The sequence below is a fragment of the Anolis carolinensis genome, chromosome 4 (genome assembly GCF_035594765.1).
Source record: "Anolis carolinensis isolate JA03-04 chromosome 4, rAnoCar3.1.pri, whole genome shotgun sequence".
NCBI classification, from domain to species: domain Eukaryota; kingdom Metazoa; phylum Chordata; class Lepidosauria; order Squamata; family Dactyloidae; genus Anolis; species Anolis carolinensis.
The window spans coordinates 154,859,610-154,878,043 of record NC_085844.1 but is presented as its reverse complement, the minus strand read 5'-3'; the positions used below and the strand labels follow the sequence as shown (position 1 = coordinate 154,878,043).

General features: G+C 44.4%; 1 protein-coding gene across 1 annotated transcript in view; it reads right to left on the bottom strand.

Annotated features, from left to right (window-relative positions):
- Nucleotides 1–18,434, bottom strand: part of selenof (selenoprotein F) — a 48,355-nt gene that overhangs the window by 8,658 nt on the left and 21,263 nt on the right. The window lies entirely within an intron of this gene.

Genomic DNA, 18,434 nt, shown 5'->3' with positions numbered 1-18,434 from the left:
GACAGAGCAAACCCGACGAGGTTCGCTGAGTGTGTGGTTGGTCGGTTCCACACTTAGATGAGAGGATCTTGAAGTCATGGTTTGATTTTAATTTATCATCAGTCCCCGTATTAAAAAAGCCAAGGGCATCAAAAGGCAGGTCTTCGATAACCTGTCTCGAAGAAGAGGAGAGGCCTGAGGATCGCACCCAGGTGTGTCGTCTAATCGCCACCGCATGAGTGATCATTTTGCCAGCTGTATCACCTGTATGTTTTGCCATCTGAATTTGATGGTGAGCTAGAGAGTCTGCCTCTTGCTGGAGAGTGGAGAGGACAGAACGGTCCTCCTCGGAGAGCTTCGTAAAGAAAGGTAAAGAATTTGTTGATATGCCCCCATGCATGCCCCGTAGTTCGCCATTCGACATAACAGAAGGGCGCTGGAATATAGTTTACGGCCTACTGCATCGAATCTTTTTCCTTCCCTGTCGGCCGGAGAGTAAGATTGCCGGCCCGAAGATTGGGAAGACTTGACCACCATCGAGTTTGGGTTGGGGTGGTGTTTGAGCCATTCTAAAGCCTCGTCATCTGTGCGATACCATGCCTCGATCTTCTTTGAGGTGGGCGGTATCGAGGACGGAGTTTTCCAGGAAGCCTGGATTACGTTCAACAGGTAGGGAAGAAAAGGCAAGAGCGTGGCTGGGGGAGCTTGAGTCTGGACCCTCTTGAAAACAGGATCCGTGACGGTCTTCGAAGTTTGCTTAATCTCCATCCCCAGGGCATCCGCCATCTTGACCATTTGATCCGAGAAAGCACGGATTTCAAACTTTTAGCTTGGAAGAGTTTCCGTTGGAGCCCACGCAGGCACAGTCTCTCCATTAGTGTGCATTCACAGAGTACACAAAAAAACCCCAATAATTATAACTGCATAGCAGTTGTGACAAAATAAAAACAATCTCAAACTAACAACCTGAGCCTGAAATAAAGTCAATTTCTAGGCATGGATGGGTGGGTTGGTGCAATTCATTTTTGAAAATAGGGCTAATGGATAAAGTGCATAAGTTCAGTGAGGAGGGGTGAGAATGTAAGATAGGGAATAGTCTTTGGATAGAGGACAATAGTAAAGTGCAAGGACAAGATTTTATGTCCTAACTGGAGCCAGGTGTATTCAGGGGATTGTCTAGTCAAATGCACAGCCAAACATCAACGTTTTTTAGTTCTTCACGGAAGATGAACAGGGTTGGTGTTAACCTAATCTCCCAGGGGAGGGAGTTCTAGAGCTGGGGGTGCCAAAACCGTCCCCACCAGACATGCCTGTGATGGGGCAGGAGCGAGAAAAGAACCTCCCCAGAAGATCTTAGAGACTGCTCAGGTTCGTAGGGAAAGATGCAGTCGTGAAGATAGGCTGGTCCCGAACCATTTAGGGCTTTATAGGTGATAACCTACATCTTGAATTGGGACCAGAAACTTATTGGCAGTCAGTGGAGCTGTTTAAACAAGGGGGTTGACCGCTCCCAGTACTTTAAATCCCATTGATTATAATGATTCGACTCCAAGTATGACTAAGTTTGACTCCAAACTTATATACTTTGGTTACTGTAAACTAGTGGTTAGCTTCTATGAAGCAGGTGGGGTGCCATCCTCCATGATGAGAGTTGAAAGTTGAATGCTGCTCCCAGTGTAACTAAGAGGCAGGTTGTAACTGTTTTAGCTTTTAAAAAATGAAACAAGTTTTCAATTTTAGATGGTGAGTAGGAGCTTCATTCAGATGGGCCCCTGGGGGATTCTGTTAGTTATAAAATGGGGCCCCAGAAGGGAAAACTTTCCGCACTCTTGCTATAAAAAAATTCATAATCAAGACAATAGCTGTTTATACAAGAAGTCTCTAGTATGCTCCATCAAGAACTGTTTTGTCCTTATTAAGCCTAACTGCAAGATGCAACATCAGTGAACCATGCATGAGAAACAAATAGTTGAATTTGGTGAATTTAGTCAAAATATAACATTCACCACAATTCCTGGTCAGTTTTCATTTTTAAAAATGAGACAAGACATTTTTAACCATCAATGTTTAAAGCAACGATAATTTTAAAATAGGTTAGTCCATATGTTTGGAAGGTTACTCATTAAATTATGATCTACAAGACATGTTCATGTTGTTCATAGATCACATGAAGCCACTTCTGATATGTTTCTCTGCTTCCCATTTTCTTAGCTCTTGTTTCAATGTGGTTAGAGGGAGAAACAATTAAGGGATAATCAATGGTTCTGCGTTTTATCATGGTTTCAAACCACAATTTAAACAAGGAATAGTGCATAATCAAAAACAAATGACAGTTCCTAATTGTGGTTTGCAGCTGACTGAAAACACACACACACACACACACACACACACACACACACACACACACACACACACGGAGTCAGAATTCAGGAAATCACAACCTGGATTACTGCTGTACGTAAACCTGGCCACTGACATGAAACTAATAACTGCATGATTTCCACCCATTAAGTACCCCAAAATAAAGTTCTGTAGACCAAACAAATCCAACTGTAAAACTTGAAAAAATTAAGCAAGCAATTTCATGGAGATAAATCAGTTACATCTGAACAAATATGATGGCTTACATGAAGAAAAAGTAAGTTGTGCAGCTCTTTGAATCAACACCAAAATTAATTGGCATGTTGTATTTTTGAGTTGAATCAGACTTAAAATCAGATTTAAATATGAGCAGTTTGTTCTAGATTGAGGCCAGTTACAAACTATGAATGTAAATGTAAACTATGTTTAGCAATACGAAAACAATTCCACTGTAATTACTTGGTTTATCTGAACAGTTATCTGAACTGTCAAAACAGAATTGGGAATAATAGTGTGGCTTTTGCAATTCTCTCTGACCTTCTGAGGCTCCCAGCATGATCAACACATTTTTCAGCGGGGGAAAAAACACTCAGAATAGCTTCAAAAAAGGTGTGAAATGTAGTTTTGGGGATCATTTGCTCCTGAACTGTAAGGAATTTTCTATCTTATATTTGACATTGTTGCTACATTTAATGGAATCAATAACTCCATGCACTGTATGACTAACTGACAGGAATGAAGAAGTAGCTTTATGTGATCTACATTAGTCAATTCTTCTTTCCAGATAAAAATACAATGAAAAACCAGACTTGGATTACTGTAACTCTTTAGCATCACATTTTGGTAAGCACATGGCTGGATGATTATTTTAATATATCCATGTAGCTCCAACCAACCCCAATACAGTAGAGTTTCACTTATCCAACATTCACTTATCCAACATTCTGGATTATCCAATGCATTTTTGTAGTCAATGTTTTCAATACATCGTGATATTTTGGTGCTAAATTTGTAAATACTGTACAGTAATTACTACATAGCATTACTGCGTATTGAACTACTTTTTCTGTCAAATTTGTTGTCTAACATGATGTTTTGATGCTTCATTTGTAAAATCATAATCTAACTTGATGTTTAATAGGCTTTTCCTTAATCCCTCCTTATTATCCAACATATTCGCTTATCCAACATTCTGCCAGCCCGTTTATGTTGGATAAGTGAGACTCTACTGTATATATATTCACGAACATTGATGTTTAACATTTGGAAGTACTGGAAGTGGCAAAATGCAGTCAAAGGTAAAATGGGAGAGGCAAATGAACATGTGCTTAAATCTCTCTGTGCAAACAGGTAGAACCTAATTAGCAATACTTGAGCCATATAATGCCAGTAATTTGATAAAATCTGACTGTAGTTTATTCAGTTTTGCATTACTGGTAATTACTCTTTGTGGAATGCCTCTACACCAGAATGTCTTGTTCAGAGAGTGCAGTAAATATACATTGTTGATTTTTTTTTTTTTACTGTGAATAGGCATAGTGGATGTGATTCATGGGGTTGCCCTAAGCCAACAGACTTGAAGAAAGATGGACACATACACACATACACACACACACATGATGTAATAATAAAACGCATTTCAAATGGGTAGCTGTACATCTGTATTTTTTATTTTATCAAAAAAGCTCCCATCCATTATGGGAGGTTATTTTTCTAGCCCGCTCCCCAGGAAAATTTAGAGCAAAGCATCCAGCCAGAAAGTCTGAAATTCTCCAAGTCAAAAAATATATCAGAAGATTATACTTTGAGTGATAGATTGTCCCTCAATAATTCCCATACTATTTAACATATATAGCACTGCTGGGAAAAATGCTTAAGAGTTTTGAGATTTTGTGGCATCACCAAGCTGGTGATACCCAATTCATCGTTCTACCTTAATCCGAGAAAGCTGTTTTGCGTCTAATCCAGATCTAAACCAGCAGTAGTGAGGACACACAAACTAAGGCTTAATCAGACAAAACATAATTTAATCTGCTGCTTGTGATCTATAAACAAAGTACTGGACTTTAAAAAAATGAGCCTGTCCAAGGTCCAAGATTTTTAGCAGAGCCATGTATCTTAGTCCCACCATCTTCATATGTGCATTTTGCGGGAATGGGATAGAGGGTCTTCTCAAGGTTCTGGAACTCATTTTTAGGGAGACTACGCTTGCTCACCCCTTGCTGTGTTTTTTTTTTTTTTTTGACAGCCAAAGATTCTCTCTTCCACCAAGCTTTTGGAACCTAACTGCTTTACACATTAACAACTTTTAAAGGGGGTAGTTTTTGTAGTTCTTAACTCATAAGCCACCTTGATCCCCAGTTTAGAGAAGCAAGGCAAAGGCAAGGTACAAAATAAGTAATTAACAGAATGAATGAATGAAGTGGAAGAAGGGCATTTTAATTATATATTTTATTGTGTAATTTTACATAATATATTGTAAAGAAAAGTTAATGGTGAACACCATTAACTTGTTTCTAAATTTCAAACTATTTAATGGGAAGCCAGCACTGAATCTATACTAAGTAGGCAGAAAAGAGGAAAAGGAGAAACATGCATAGCATTAATGCCTAAAATCAATATCATGCATGTAGATACTTACTAATATGAATGAAGTTTCCTCTCCCCTAGCAGTCCTCCAAGCTGACTATAAACTGGACCCATCAAACTGTCCCATCGTTCTAAAGCAAGTTTTGAGGACACATAAAGTTCCATTGACAAACAGCCCCAATGGGGGAGTAGAACTATTAGCTTTTGTCCAAAGTCATTATAGTAGGCCCAATGAAATTGATGGGGCTTAACTCAGTCATGATTAAATTTCAACTCAGCTATTCTATCTGGTCTTCTATGAGTATGGTTAAGTGTGTGTGTATGTGCGCGCACACATGCTTGCATGTGTGAAGTACAGCCCACTGTAAAAATTAAAAGTGGTTATTATATCGAAACATGGGATGTAAAGGGTAAGGTTGAAGATTACATTGTGATAATCTCTTGTCTTAAAAAGCTCCAAAAGACTAGAACTGCAATACTGGAGATGTTTAGTTATTAAGCAATAATAATTCATCATACAATAATTCATCATATGTAGGTAGGTAGGAAAGGACCTGCACACCAAGGATAAAGAAATAGATAAGGAAAGCTTTTATAGAACTATCTCCAGATTCTGCTTTGAGTCATTTTCAGTTCCAAGACTGAAGCTAAAATTAATTTAGTAAGCTGAAGTTAATCCCCCTCTGCATGTGATTAAGAATGTCATAGCTAAAGTTCTTTATGATTATTTCAGCTTTCTGCATATCCTTGACATTCCTAAGCACTCTGCAGTGTACAAGCAACAATTAACCTTTCTTGGGTTAAATTTCACCATATGCATTTACAAGCAAACTGTCACATTTGATCCAGAACGATTCTAAATGTTTTCAGTGCTCTTTTACCACACTACGAATACTAGTGTTCGAATTCTCCATCTGTTTCCCCTCTCCCCCGCAAGACAGCAAAACTGACTACAAATTTGTTCCTAAAACTCTTCTTGAGAATGATCATGTCAAACAACCCCCACACAGTCTCATTATGGTGGAATATTCACCAAATATTTGGTAACTGTATTTATTCAGTTTCAACACTTGGCAGAACATGTGAGCTGAATTGCAATGGCTTTTCATAATGATTCTTGACATCTTAAAATTTTATATATATGTGCCAAAACTAAATGCAAACAAGAGAAGGCAATAAGTCTAAATATCTGCATGCTAAGCAAAATTTTGCATTCATAATCTGAACAGCAAAATAGGAAATGCTGACAAATTATCCTTTTAGCTCTCTTGCCAAGGAATATTTAGCATGAAAACCATCACGTGCCCCTCAAAAGCAGAAAAACACATGCTTGACTTCAGAAATCAACTGGATGAAATTCAGCTTCCTCCAACCAGTGGCTGAATTAATCCACAAAATAAATGTAAAATGAAATAGCACACACATGCATTATAATAGCTGTACAGAGCTTAAAGTGTGATAGGCAAACTAGAATCCAGAAAGCAACAGTGTAATGGTGAATTTAAAAAAGAGAATATCTAAATTTACAGCCTCTTTCTTAATGGATTTGGCAAACAGATCAGTTCTAGCAAGGCAGCTGAAAATATCAGGAAAGCCATCTTGCATTCTGTGAGTATGGGACAATGGTGAAATGTCTATTAAGAAATATTCAGAATGATCTTTTCAATAATATACTGCTTCTTTATTACTGTAAATCAGGATTGGGAATCATGAGACCCTCATATTGCAGGATTGCGTCTCCTAGCATTCTCCACCATTGGCTATGCTGGCTACAGCTCCTGGGAGATGCTGTCCAAGTTATCTGAAGAGCTGTGTGAGTCCAATTCCTGGTAAACCATTCAAGAACCAGATTTTCTTTTCACATTGCATTACATTTTCCTGATTGAAATCTTGACAAACTGTTGTTCAAACCATAAAATGTTGTTCAAACCATAAAATGAAAAACAAGGCATCACTCCAGTTTTTAACCAACATAATGTGAACAGTATCAGATAAGGGCCAAACAGTCTCATGTTAAAATCACCATTGTTCCTTGAAGTTGATCCATTATCTAATCTACTAACAAATCTGTTGTGAAGATAAATTGTGTAGATGGGAGAAACAACCATATCCACAATTGAAAGAAGAGCTAGAAAAAATGTCCTATATGCAAAGTGATCTTGGAACACCTTAGAGACTACCTGAGTGAACAAAGTTGGTAGCATAACTCATATGCATGAATTAAAGTGTCTAGGATCAGATCTTTATAGGCAGACTTGTGTGTGTGTGAACAGCCATAGTAATGCAAAACTTGTGGGGAGGGTGATGAGAGGACAGGTTCAGTTTTAACTATAGCTGTTGAAGGACAAAAGAAGGGTGTTGCTTAAGATGAGTGGATAGCCATATGAATAGTAGAGGGAGTAATGAAATGTAGCGTGATGTTGGCTGAGAACCAGAAAAAAGAAGTTCTAAACTGGCCAAAGGGCCATCATGAGGCTGGTTGTTAACCACTGTTATAACATATGAGGTGTCTGCACTGTGTCAGCAAACCACTGTCTGTTCAGTCCACTGTCACTAGATTGGAATTTGTGGATATACTGTAATTCCAATATTTCTCTTTCTTTGTAGAGCTTTGTTCAAGGATAGTTGTTCGGAGGTCAAAAATGAAATGCCCAGGAAGACTTGAATGTTTTGCAACTAGTTTTTATGTATTCCAGTTCCCAATGTCTGATTTATATCAATTTATTATTTGACATAGAGACTGGCCCTCTTTCCCAATGCAAAGTGCTCAGGGAAATTATTGACAGAGGATGGCATATATCACATGAGAGGAAGCGCAAGTGGAAGTACCCTTAATACTATGGATAATGTGATTTGATCCTGTAATAATATTCCCAAATAGATGTGTAAGTGGAGTTGGCACCTGGGTATGTTGCAATATATTGTATCCCCATGCGGTGTGTCCTCATACGGAGAAATATGGCAGGGGAAATATCCTCACCTTTCTTTACTGTTTTTCAAGTCTCAAGTCTATAATTTCTATTTATCACAGGAAAACCAGCTTCTCTTATTTTTTTCACATCTATCCTAATTTTTTTTTTAAAAACAAAACACCTCTATCACAAGTATAAAATCCTTTAGTTTTAATATTTAGACTGCTGAATATAATATCAAAGCCAAGGAAATTTCAGTTTCATTTGCAAGACATATATACCAACTGAGGGAGAAAACACTTATTGACTCTGTCATGAGTAAGATGAGACTCTGGCCCAATGAACAATCACTACAACTTTGATAAGAGTCTCTGGCAGAAGCCCAGAGACACGAAGGCTGTATAGCACTAAAAATAAAAGTCAGAATCCTTAAAGCTGACAGCTGCATTTTAATTAGTGTAACAGAAAGAAACAGACTTTAAAATGAAGTGAAATCAGGTCACTCAAAGTAAAATTAGCCCAAAGCACTAAATGCATTCTATTATCAATTCCTCTGAACTGGAGACTGCACAGCAACCCAGATAAAATTATTATTCTCAAAGATCCATGCTGTTCAAATATTTCTATCCCTCTTATCTATTTGATACACAAAATTGGGTTTTTGCAAGTGAACTGTTACTGGAAAAGTGATTTATGAAGCTACTGTAATAAAATGTTTTTCTTGTAGGGGTAAACTAGCACTGGTACAGCAGTTGAACAGGCACTTTGACAAAAGGGGCAAAAAGCTAGTGACTGCCTAAAATGAAGCAGTGTCATAAGGATCAAGAATAGTTAAATGTGTTTATGAGGGCAATACAATACGTTGATGATGCATATGGGAGGGAGTTCTTGCCCTCTTTTAAAAATATATCTTTGACTGAAATTATAAGTAATCCGCATAAAGTGTATATGTTCACTTCAAACTGGAAAAACAAAGTTGTACTGTCAACTTCAACAAATATTAGAGAACAGATAGAAAGTATGGTTGCTTACCTGTAACCGTGTTTCTCCGAATGGTGATCTGTGGAATGCACACATATTGGTAATTCCCTGCACCTGTGCAGCTTGTCCGGAACTTAAAACAGCTGTATGTAGTTTGGCTACAGCCCCACCCACCTTCCCCTGAAGGTATATAGCCTCAGGTGGGGATGTAGCCCACGTTCCCTACCGCCGTAGCGGCAGTTGAGAGAGGCATGATGTTAGCGGGTAGGATGGGTGGGGATGTGTGGATTCCACAGATCACCATTCGGAGAAACACGGTTACAGGTAAGCAACCATACTTTACTCCTCATGGTGTCTGTGGAATGCACACATATTGGTAGATTAGCAAGCCACTTACCGAGGACGGAGGGCATCATGCCACTGCTGAGAACAGCACCGCTCTCCCGAAGGACGCCTGGCGCTTGGACAGCAGATCCACCTTGTAGTGTGACACGAAGGTAAGTGGTGTAGACCAGGTTGCTGCCTTGCAGACTTCCTCCAAGGGTACACCGCGGCCAAAGGCTGTGGAGGCCGCAACGGCCCGCGTGGAGTGGCCCCTGAGCCCCGAAGGCGGCTTTTGTCCTGCCATCTGATATGCGAGCTTAATCGTGGCGACCACCCACGCCGATAGTCGCTGAGGAGACACGGGGGTCCCCTTCGTGTCAGCCCTATATTTCAAGAAGAGGCGAGGAGACTTCCTGAACTCCTTTGTTCGCTCAACGTAGAACGCTAATGCCCTGCGGACATCTAATAGGTGGAGGACCTGCTCTAATGGAGTAGCAGGCTCTTGGAAAAAGGCCGGGAGCACGATGTCCTGTGCCGAATGGAATAAGGTAACGACCTTGGGAAGGAAGGCAATGTCAGTCCTCATCACCACTTTGTCCTTATGGAACCTCATGTAAGGACCGTCGACGCGCAGGGCGCAGAGTTCACTGGCGCATCGCGCCGTCGTAACAGCCACTAAGAAGGCTGTCTTCCACGACAGGTGGGCAAGGTCGATTGTGGCGAGAGGCTCAAACGGGGCCTTTGTGAGCGCCGAGAGAACAAGACGGAGTTGCCAAGCGGGCGGCGTGAGGGCGTGAGGTGGATAGGTGTTTTTATAGCCCTGCAGAAAAACCTGGACCATGGGGTCCTGGAAGCAAGACATAAGGCGACGTCGCTTCCGATAGGCAGAGATCGCCGCTAGGTAACATTTGATAGAGGAGAGTGCCATGCCTCTGTGCGCCAGGGAGGCGAGGAAGTCCAACAAGAGGGGTGTTGGCGCAAATAGCGGGTCAGCCCCCCGCTGCTCCGCGAATTCTGTGAACTTTCCCCACTTGTAGGCGTATGACCGCTGGGTGGACGGTCTGTGCGCTGCTGCCAGTATGTCCAGCACGGCCTTGGAGAATGGTTGGGGCGCACTCTCCACGCCACGAGGTGAAGCCAGTGGACGTCCGGGTGGCGGACTGTGCCCCTCTCGCACGTCAGAAGATCTGGTCGGTGGGGAAGGTCGTAATGACGTCCGTCTGCCATGGCTGCCAGGAGGGGAAACCAGGGCTGACGAGGCCACCAGGGTGCTATCACGATGGCGTCCGCCTTGTCGTGATACAGCTTGGATACTACCCTCGACAGGAGTGGAGTGGCGGAAACGCGTACAGAAGAGGGCCTGTCCAGCGAAAGAGGAACGCGTCCCCGAGGCAACGCGTCCCGGTCGGCTTCGTCCCCCAGGGGCAGAAAAGATCGCACTTGGCATTGTCCTGGGATGCGAACAAGGCTATGGCTGGACGGCCCCAGAGACGAAACATCGCTGCCACCTCGTCGTCGTGAAGGGACCACTCGTGGCCGGTGCTTGGAGTCCTGCTGAGGTGGTCGGCCCAGATGTTGGAGTATCCTGGCAGATGTACTGCAGACAGCAGGATGGCGTTCTCCACGCACCAATTCCTGATCGTCACGGTGAGAGCCAGTAGGGCACGGGACCTCGTGCCCCCTTGCTTGTTCACATACCAGACCACCGTGGTATTGTCTGTACAAACTTGTACTGCATGCCCCCTCAGGATGTCTTGAAAGGTCTGCAGGGCCTTGTACAGGGCGAGGAGCTCCAGTAGGTTGATATGTCGCCTGCGCTCGGCCGGTGTCCACTGGCCGCGCACGGCGAGGCATCCGATATGGGCGCCCCACCCGAGGGGAGAGGCGTCTGTCGTGATGGTACGGGATGGGTCCCGAACACGGAAGGGCATGCCCTTGCAAGCGTTTGCCCTGGCCAGCCACCAGAGCAGGGAGTGGCGGACGTGTGGAGGCGGAGCGAGCAGAGTGGAGGGTTCGTCTCGCATCGGCCTGAAGTTTTGAAGAAACCAAGACTAAAGGGACCGCATCCGAAGGCGGGCCAACGGGGTGACTGCCGTTGTTGATGCCATATAGCCCAGCGCGGACTGGATGTGGTCTGCCCGCACCAAGGGCTGGTGTCTTATCCGCAACAGTGATGAGCGAAGTGCGAGAAAGCGCTCCTCTGGTAAGTATGCCCTCCGGGAGGTCGAGTCGAGAAGAGCCCCGATGAACTTGGTTCTCTGCGATGGCTGGAGGTTGGATTTTGTGTGATTCACAACTAACCCCAGGCTCTGGAGAAGCGAAAGAGTGAAGCTAATATCGCGTAGGAGGCGGTGGTGGGACCCCGCGACCAGCAGCCAGTCATCGATATACGGGAACACCGTGACCGCCTGGGTCCTCAGGTGTGCCGCCACCGCCGCCATCACCTTTGTGAATACCCGGGGAGCCATGGAGATCCCGAAGGGGAGGACGTGGAAAGAAAATGCGCTACTGCCAATCATAAAAGATAAAAAACGATGATGTCGCGAAGCTATCGCGATATGGAAATAAGCGTCCCGGAGGTCAATCGTCGCGAACCACGCCCCCTCCAGGAGGAGAGGGAGAATGGTCGCAAGAGTTACCATCCGAAAGGTGGGTGCCCAAATATAATTGTTGAGGGCTCTTAAATCCAAAATAGGGCGCTGACCTCCGCCCTTCTTTGAAACTAAAAAGTACTTAGAAAAAAACGCCCTTGAAAAAGAACTGGGGTGCAAGGGGACCACTGCCCCTTTATCTAACAAAGTGCGCACCTCTTGCCATAAAACTTCCGATGGCTGGGTGGCTCTAACGTGGCCTGTAAGCGGCCATTCTGGACTACATCCAAAACCCACCTATCTGTGGTAATGGCGGTCCACGCCGCCGAAAACTGCTGCAGGCGTGACCCAAACGTAAAATGTACCCCTGGTAGGGCTTGACGCTCCTCTAGCGCCGAAAGGTCAGCAAGGTAAAAAGAAAAATCACCATCGTGCGGGGATACACCCATCACCAAACGTGCCCCAAGGGGCGAATGGGTGGCGCTAAACGTGCCGTCTGGACTGGGACTGGAAGCGGCCCCTACCCTGCTGCCGAGGGCGGGACGGCGGAGGTTGACGAGTTGTCTGCGATGCTGGCGGCTGCGGGAAAGGCCTAGTGCCCGCATTGTAGGGCCTGCGAGTGTAGGTGCTGGATGGTGTCCACCTGCTGCGGCCCTGGTACCTCTGAGTGGTGTAACCATATTTGTTGGCCGCCTGTCTGACCTCTTGTATATGTTTCAGCTTCTCATCCGTCTCCGGGTTGAAAAGGCCGGCATCATGTGAGGGTAAATTTTCTGCGAGAGCTTTTCCCTCCTCCGACAGGGTTGATGCGCGCAGCCAAGCATGGCGGTGAATTGCAGTAGAGGTGGCAAACATACGACCCGCAGTGTCCGCCGTATGTTTAGCCATGTCCTTCTGTGCTCTAGACAACAGAAGGGCTTCCTGGTGCACTGCGGAAGCATAGGCTTGATGCTCGGGAGGAAGAGAAGCCACGTATGCGCCCATACGTTTCCAAAGATATTCTTGGTATGCGGCCATGTATGCGCCGTAATGTGCCAGACGTGTGACGAAGGCTCCGCTAGCATGCACCTTCTTGCCTAGGCCCTCCAATTTTTTCCCCTCCTTATCTGCAGGAGAAGTCTGGGATCTAGATCCCCTCCCCCGAGTCATATCCGCAACAATGGTATTGGGTTGCGGGGGTTTGGCAATACAAGGAGCCGTTGCAAGATCCACTTTATAGAGCATCTCATTCCTCCTGGCAACCGGGGCTACAGTGGGAGGTGCCACATCAGGGGTTTTCGTGAGCTGTAATATGTAAGGAATGGCCGGTAATACCGTGGCCGGGAGCGAGGCCTGCTGTTGCTGGTCAGAAGGAAACAAAAAGTCCTCTACAGGCTGTTGAGGGGGTGCAACAGGGACTTTGAGAGCCTTAGTAAGTCGTGATAACAAGGCCGGAAGGGTAGCAGTATCTGCAGCCCCAGGCGCTTCCTCTTGTGCTTCCTGATCCTGTTCTGCCACAGAACGAGAAGTATGGGAGCCTGAAAGAGACATAGGGTCTATGTCAGGGCCTCCTAAGGCAGCCTCAGTATGGGCAAGTTGCAGAGGCTGTGGCCGATCCCGCAGGGATGAGGCTGGAGGTTGGGCTCTATGGTTCTCTGGAACCAGGACGGACCCGAAGACATAGGCCCGGCCCCCCGGTGACCGGTGCACAAAATCATCACGGTACCGGTAGTCCCGGCTCACCGAGTCCCCGTACCACGTCACAAGGCTGCTGGATTCAGCCCCTCCCCTCTCGGGGGAGGCTGGTTGTGGGAAACCGGTCTGGGAGGGACTTCTGGAGGGAAACAGGGAGGGTGAAGGCGCTGGCAAGCGCAACAAGGAGGCCGCGGCAGGCCCATGCCATAAAGGGGATGGCTGTCGCTCACCCAAGCCTCCGGATCCTGTGGAGGCGGCTGGCTGCCGCTGGTCTCGGGGCTCCGACCCCTCAGCTGTGTATAGCACAGCGGTCTGGGTCTCAGAGTGGGGGGCTGCCTCCGCTTCGGGGAGGAGCGCCGCCGCCGCTTGCTGCCCTGGCGTCTTCGGCGTGGCCCGCCCGGCCTCACGCGGCCTCTGTGCTGCGGTGGGCGGGGCCTGAGAGTACCCGGATTCCTCCACCTCCAGCGCTGGCCGCATGGCTGGGGACACTGAAGGCTCCGCGTCCCTGCGCCTCTTCTTTTTGCGTCCTCGCTCTCCTTCTGGTGCCCGGGGAGAGTGAGTCCGCTCTGCAGATGGGGAGCGTGGCCGCCTGGAGGCCGAAGCCCGCGGAGAGGTAAGAGCTGGCTGCAATGGGCGAGAGACGGCCGGAGAGGCTGGAGGACGCTGTCGCTTCTCCTGCTCCACAGGGAACAGCGCGCGCTCGTACAAGAGCGCTTTCAACCGCGCTTCCCTGTTCTTCCGGGCTTGGGGCGTAAACGCCCGACAAACCCCACAAGTCTTCACGGAGTGGGTCTCTCCCAGGCAGAGAAGGCATTTGTCATGGCCATCCGAGTCAGGGAGATTCCCTCCGCACCCCGAGCATTTTTTAAACCTAAGAGCCATGCTAGCTAGCTGGGCCTGAGCCACAATGCCAATTAAGTAAGCCAAACTAACAGAAAGTTCCTCAACGCTGCTGCGGCGGCAAAAAAAGGAACGTGGGCTACATCCCCACCTGAGGCTATATACCTTCAGGGGAAGGTGGGTGGGGCTGTAGCCAAACTACATACAGCTGTTTTAAGTTCCGGACAAGCTGCACAGGTGCAGGGAATTACCAATATGTGTGCATTCCACAGACACCATGAGGAGTAAATGAAGGGTTTCATTTACAATGAAGCCAAAACAAGAGAAATATAAAATATGCCCTGAAGCAAGTTTAAGAATAATGCTAGTAACCCAATATTCAATTAGGTTTTTTTTAATACAGTGTAGATTTTTTTTCAGAGACTTACCACTGACAAAGAGAAACTGTTGGGAGCCCTGCTCCAACCAAGCATTTAATGCATGCCCTTGCTTTCTCTTTGATATTAAAGCAATGGGATCTATTCATGCAGCTTAGGGGCATTCTGCACGCCATATTTCATATTTGGTCTCAAGCTTTCCCCTTGCTCAACTATAGATAATAATGCATAGGCACTGATGATTGATGTAATGATGCAAGCAATAACACCAGCAACCCCAAGTTACCTGAGGCCAAACAAAGACTCATCCTCATTCTCACTGCTTCCTTTTTCTGACCAACATGATGATCAGTCACAATCCCCCGGAACTCCTCTATCTGAAACTCCTTTCTCACTATTTAGAAGTTAGAAAACCAAACTGCATATTTAGATACAAGTTAGAATATGCTAGAAAGTCAACACATTTCTGCTCACAATTCTAGTGAAAGAGTCCTTCACTTACACATCCTGTCCTCATTCTTCCCTAAACCCAAGCTAACATTCAGGAAACTGCCAACCAAACAATCTTAAAAACATTTCTTGCTATGTTTTCCTTCCTAGTTTTACAAAGGATGATTTAATCCTTGCCAGTGTGTACTACAGGCACCCCCCAAGTTACAAACAAGACAGGTGTCAAAGGTCAGACGCCAGCCAGTTAGATAAATATAGTTTATTCAAAAATAACTTTAAAAACTCAGCACAAAGTCCTGAGAGCTCACAACACTTTAACTTCAGTGTGATTAAACAGTTCAGAGCAAAGAAACCTCAAAACGCAAACCAGAATATAATCCGGATTATCCGGAGATATAATCCGGATTAAAACCAAAGTGCTTGAAAACAGCTCAAAATTGCAAGGCAGAGTCAAAACGGCAAAACAAACAAGGGCAAGAAATCCCAAAGGCTCAAAACCTCCCCAAAACCCAAAAGTACAGCAAAAAGCCCAAAACTAAAGAGAAAGCCCAAACCGGGCTAACGTTCTTCGCCAAAAGCTGTGCAGGCAAACAAAGCAGGAAAATGCTGAGGCATCAGTTGCAAAGTTCCAAGCCAGTCTTTGGAGTCACGTACAAGAAACCCAATGGCGCCCAACAACACCTTGCCACACGCAAAGAACAATGGCCAAAAGCCCCTAATTTATTTAGGTTTCCTTGGGCGTCCAAACAATCAACGCCTTAGGATCAGGTGTCCCAAACTCCTCATCAGAATCCGAGCTCCAAACAACCAATGCCCTAGGATCAGGCATCCCAAGTTCCTCATCAGAGCCAGAATCGCCCTGCCCACACCCAACCCTGTTCACACCTGTGGAATTACCCTCATTCCTCCAGGCAGACCATGTGGGGTCTGCTTCTGAAGGACCCCAAGCTTCTCCTGTGTCCTCAGCATCCATGGATCCAGTTTCCTCCCCAAGATCCTCCGGAGCCCGTGTCCAGTCCATGCCAACCTCTTCCACCACCACAGGGTCTTCAACAGTCATTCCCACCTCAGGATCCCCTTCCAGATCCCCAAACGAATCCTCATCTGAGGATTCCTCAAGTATTTCCCTGATTCTTTTCCTGTGTAAATCTTTCAATGAGCCTTCCTCGCGAGGCATCTTTCTTCCCCTCCTGATCCCACCATTAGTACTAACAGCCTCAGAAGACTCATTCACAACAACAGGTTCTGTAGGTTTGCTCTTAAGTTGAATTTGTTTGTCAGAACAGGTACATTTTAAAGTGCAACTATACACATACACACACACACACATGCATGCATGCTTTGGATCACATAAGGAAGGGTTAACACCTCCTGTGGCATTTGTTTTGCTACCTGTGCCCCTATTTAGAAGATTTCACCTCACTTTCTGTCCCTGTGATAACTGCATTTTGAAAACTGTGGCTGGTTATGGAAACAAGGATTGGTGCTAAAGCTTCAGTTGAGACACAGTCCCCTTCTATACATCTGAATAAAATCCAGATTATAATGTGGATTGTCTGTCTTGATATTCTGGATTATATAGCAGTGTAGAAGGACCCACAGTTTCTCCATGATAATCCTTTCAGGAGTGAATTCCCCTTCCTACAGGTAGATTTCTCTCAGTTCCTGTTGTCTCACCCCTGTTCTTAACTATCAGTCATTTGTAATTTGGATGTTTGTAACTCTGAGACTGCCTGGACTCTCACACTCCTTTGGCTCCACATTTTTTCCTGTCCCTGTTTAGCTGTAATTGAAAGTTATGGATGCCGAGGTAGGCACCAATCATAGTTCTCTTTAAGATGATGATTTCCAAACCAGATTCTAGGCTTAGTTCAGAGTATGGCTAATGAATATGTGTGTGTGAACAAATATGTGTGTGCCTTCATGTCATCTTAGGCAAAGTATACTCCTAGCCAGACCCATCGTCTGAAACATGCAACCACCATTACAGGTTGAGTATCCATTATCCAAAATGCCTGGGACCAGGAGTAGTTTTTGTTTAACTTGTTTATAAATAAGAAAGAATGTATGTATGTATGTATGTAAATCATATGTGCCTTTTTATAATTTTGTGCATGTAACAAAATTATGTGTATACTGAACTGGAAGAAAGCAAAGGTATCACTATCTCATCCACTCATGTGGACAACTTTGGATTCTGGAATACTTTGGATTTCAGAATTCTGGATAAAGCATATTCAACTTGTATTGTTTCTGGCTGTGGAACCATAAGGTGAGTTTCATACTGAAATGGGTAAGTAGAAGAATCAGTATAAGCAAACAGAGATTTTCTCATTTTCTAACCTTGATTCAGAGGTTTGGAAATGTTATGGTTGAATTTTCCCTGGTTTCCAGTGAAAACAGATAAGAAGGAGAAGGCTCCTTCAAAATGCGTCTACTGTATGTGTGAAATGGTTCTCTTTAGTTGTGTGTTAGTTTCTTCCAAGTTTTTTTTTTTTGCAATTACCTAGAGAACCTTGGTCCACAAAATTAAATGAACTATGAAATGTCACAGTTCCTAATGCTGTAATCGCTTTAGCTTCAGGCGTACCCTGGCGCACAGATCTTGCTGGACAGGAGGTTGAATGAGGATACCAAAGGGAATTGACTGCTGACTAATGCATTAAAGGAAAACATCTAAAACCCATAAATACTGAAAATAAAAGATGCCCTGTCAACATAAAAACTATTTATGAAACCAAGATTGAAGTAAAAAAAATCACACAGATATAAGCTTACAAATATTAAAAAATAAATGGCTTAAAAGCAGCGACAGATAAAAGAAAACAATAAAACGGCTCCGAATAAGCAATTTTCATAGTATGCACAGAAATATCAAACAGTAGGGGGTGAAAAGTCAGGACTCTTTCCATTTTCATACTCCTAATGCAAGTGACTAAGTATATCATTAAACTAAATTTCCTGACAGATCTATTGCTTCACCACAGACAGCTGTATCAAAATACATTAAGTAACAAAGAACAAGGTAACTGAAAATCCAGATGTGGCAGAGTTTTAAGGCTATGTTAAAGACTGGCTGGAATGCAACTTAATGCTTTACTTCCAGTCTGTGCATGAACAAAAAGCATACACACAGGGTAGCTGCAATAATTTAATTTCTGGCAAAAGCAGATAAAATAATATCTCTTTTATAACAGCTCACTTGCTCATCTATGAAAATGAAATTGGAAAAATCTACTTGTACCAGACACAATCAGTTGTCAGAAAAAAACACTACTGTGTGTGGTGTTGATTTAGAATTGACTGAAATACATGTTTTCTATTGAAAATCTTTTATGAAATAAAACAAATCAGCA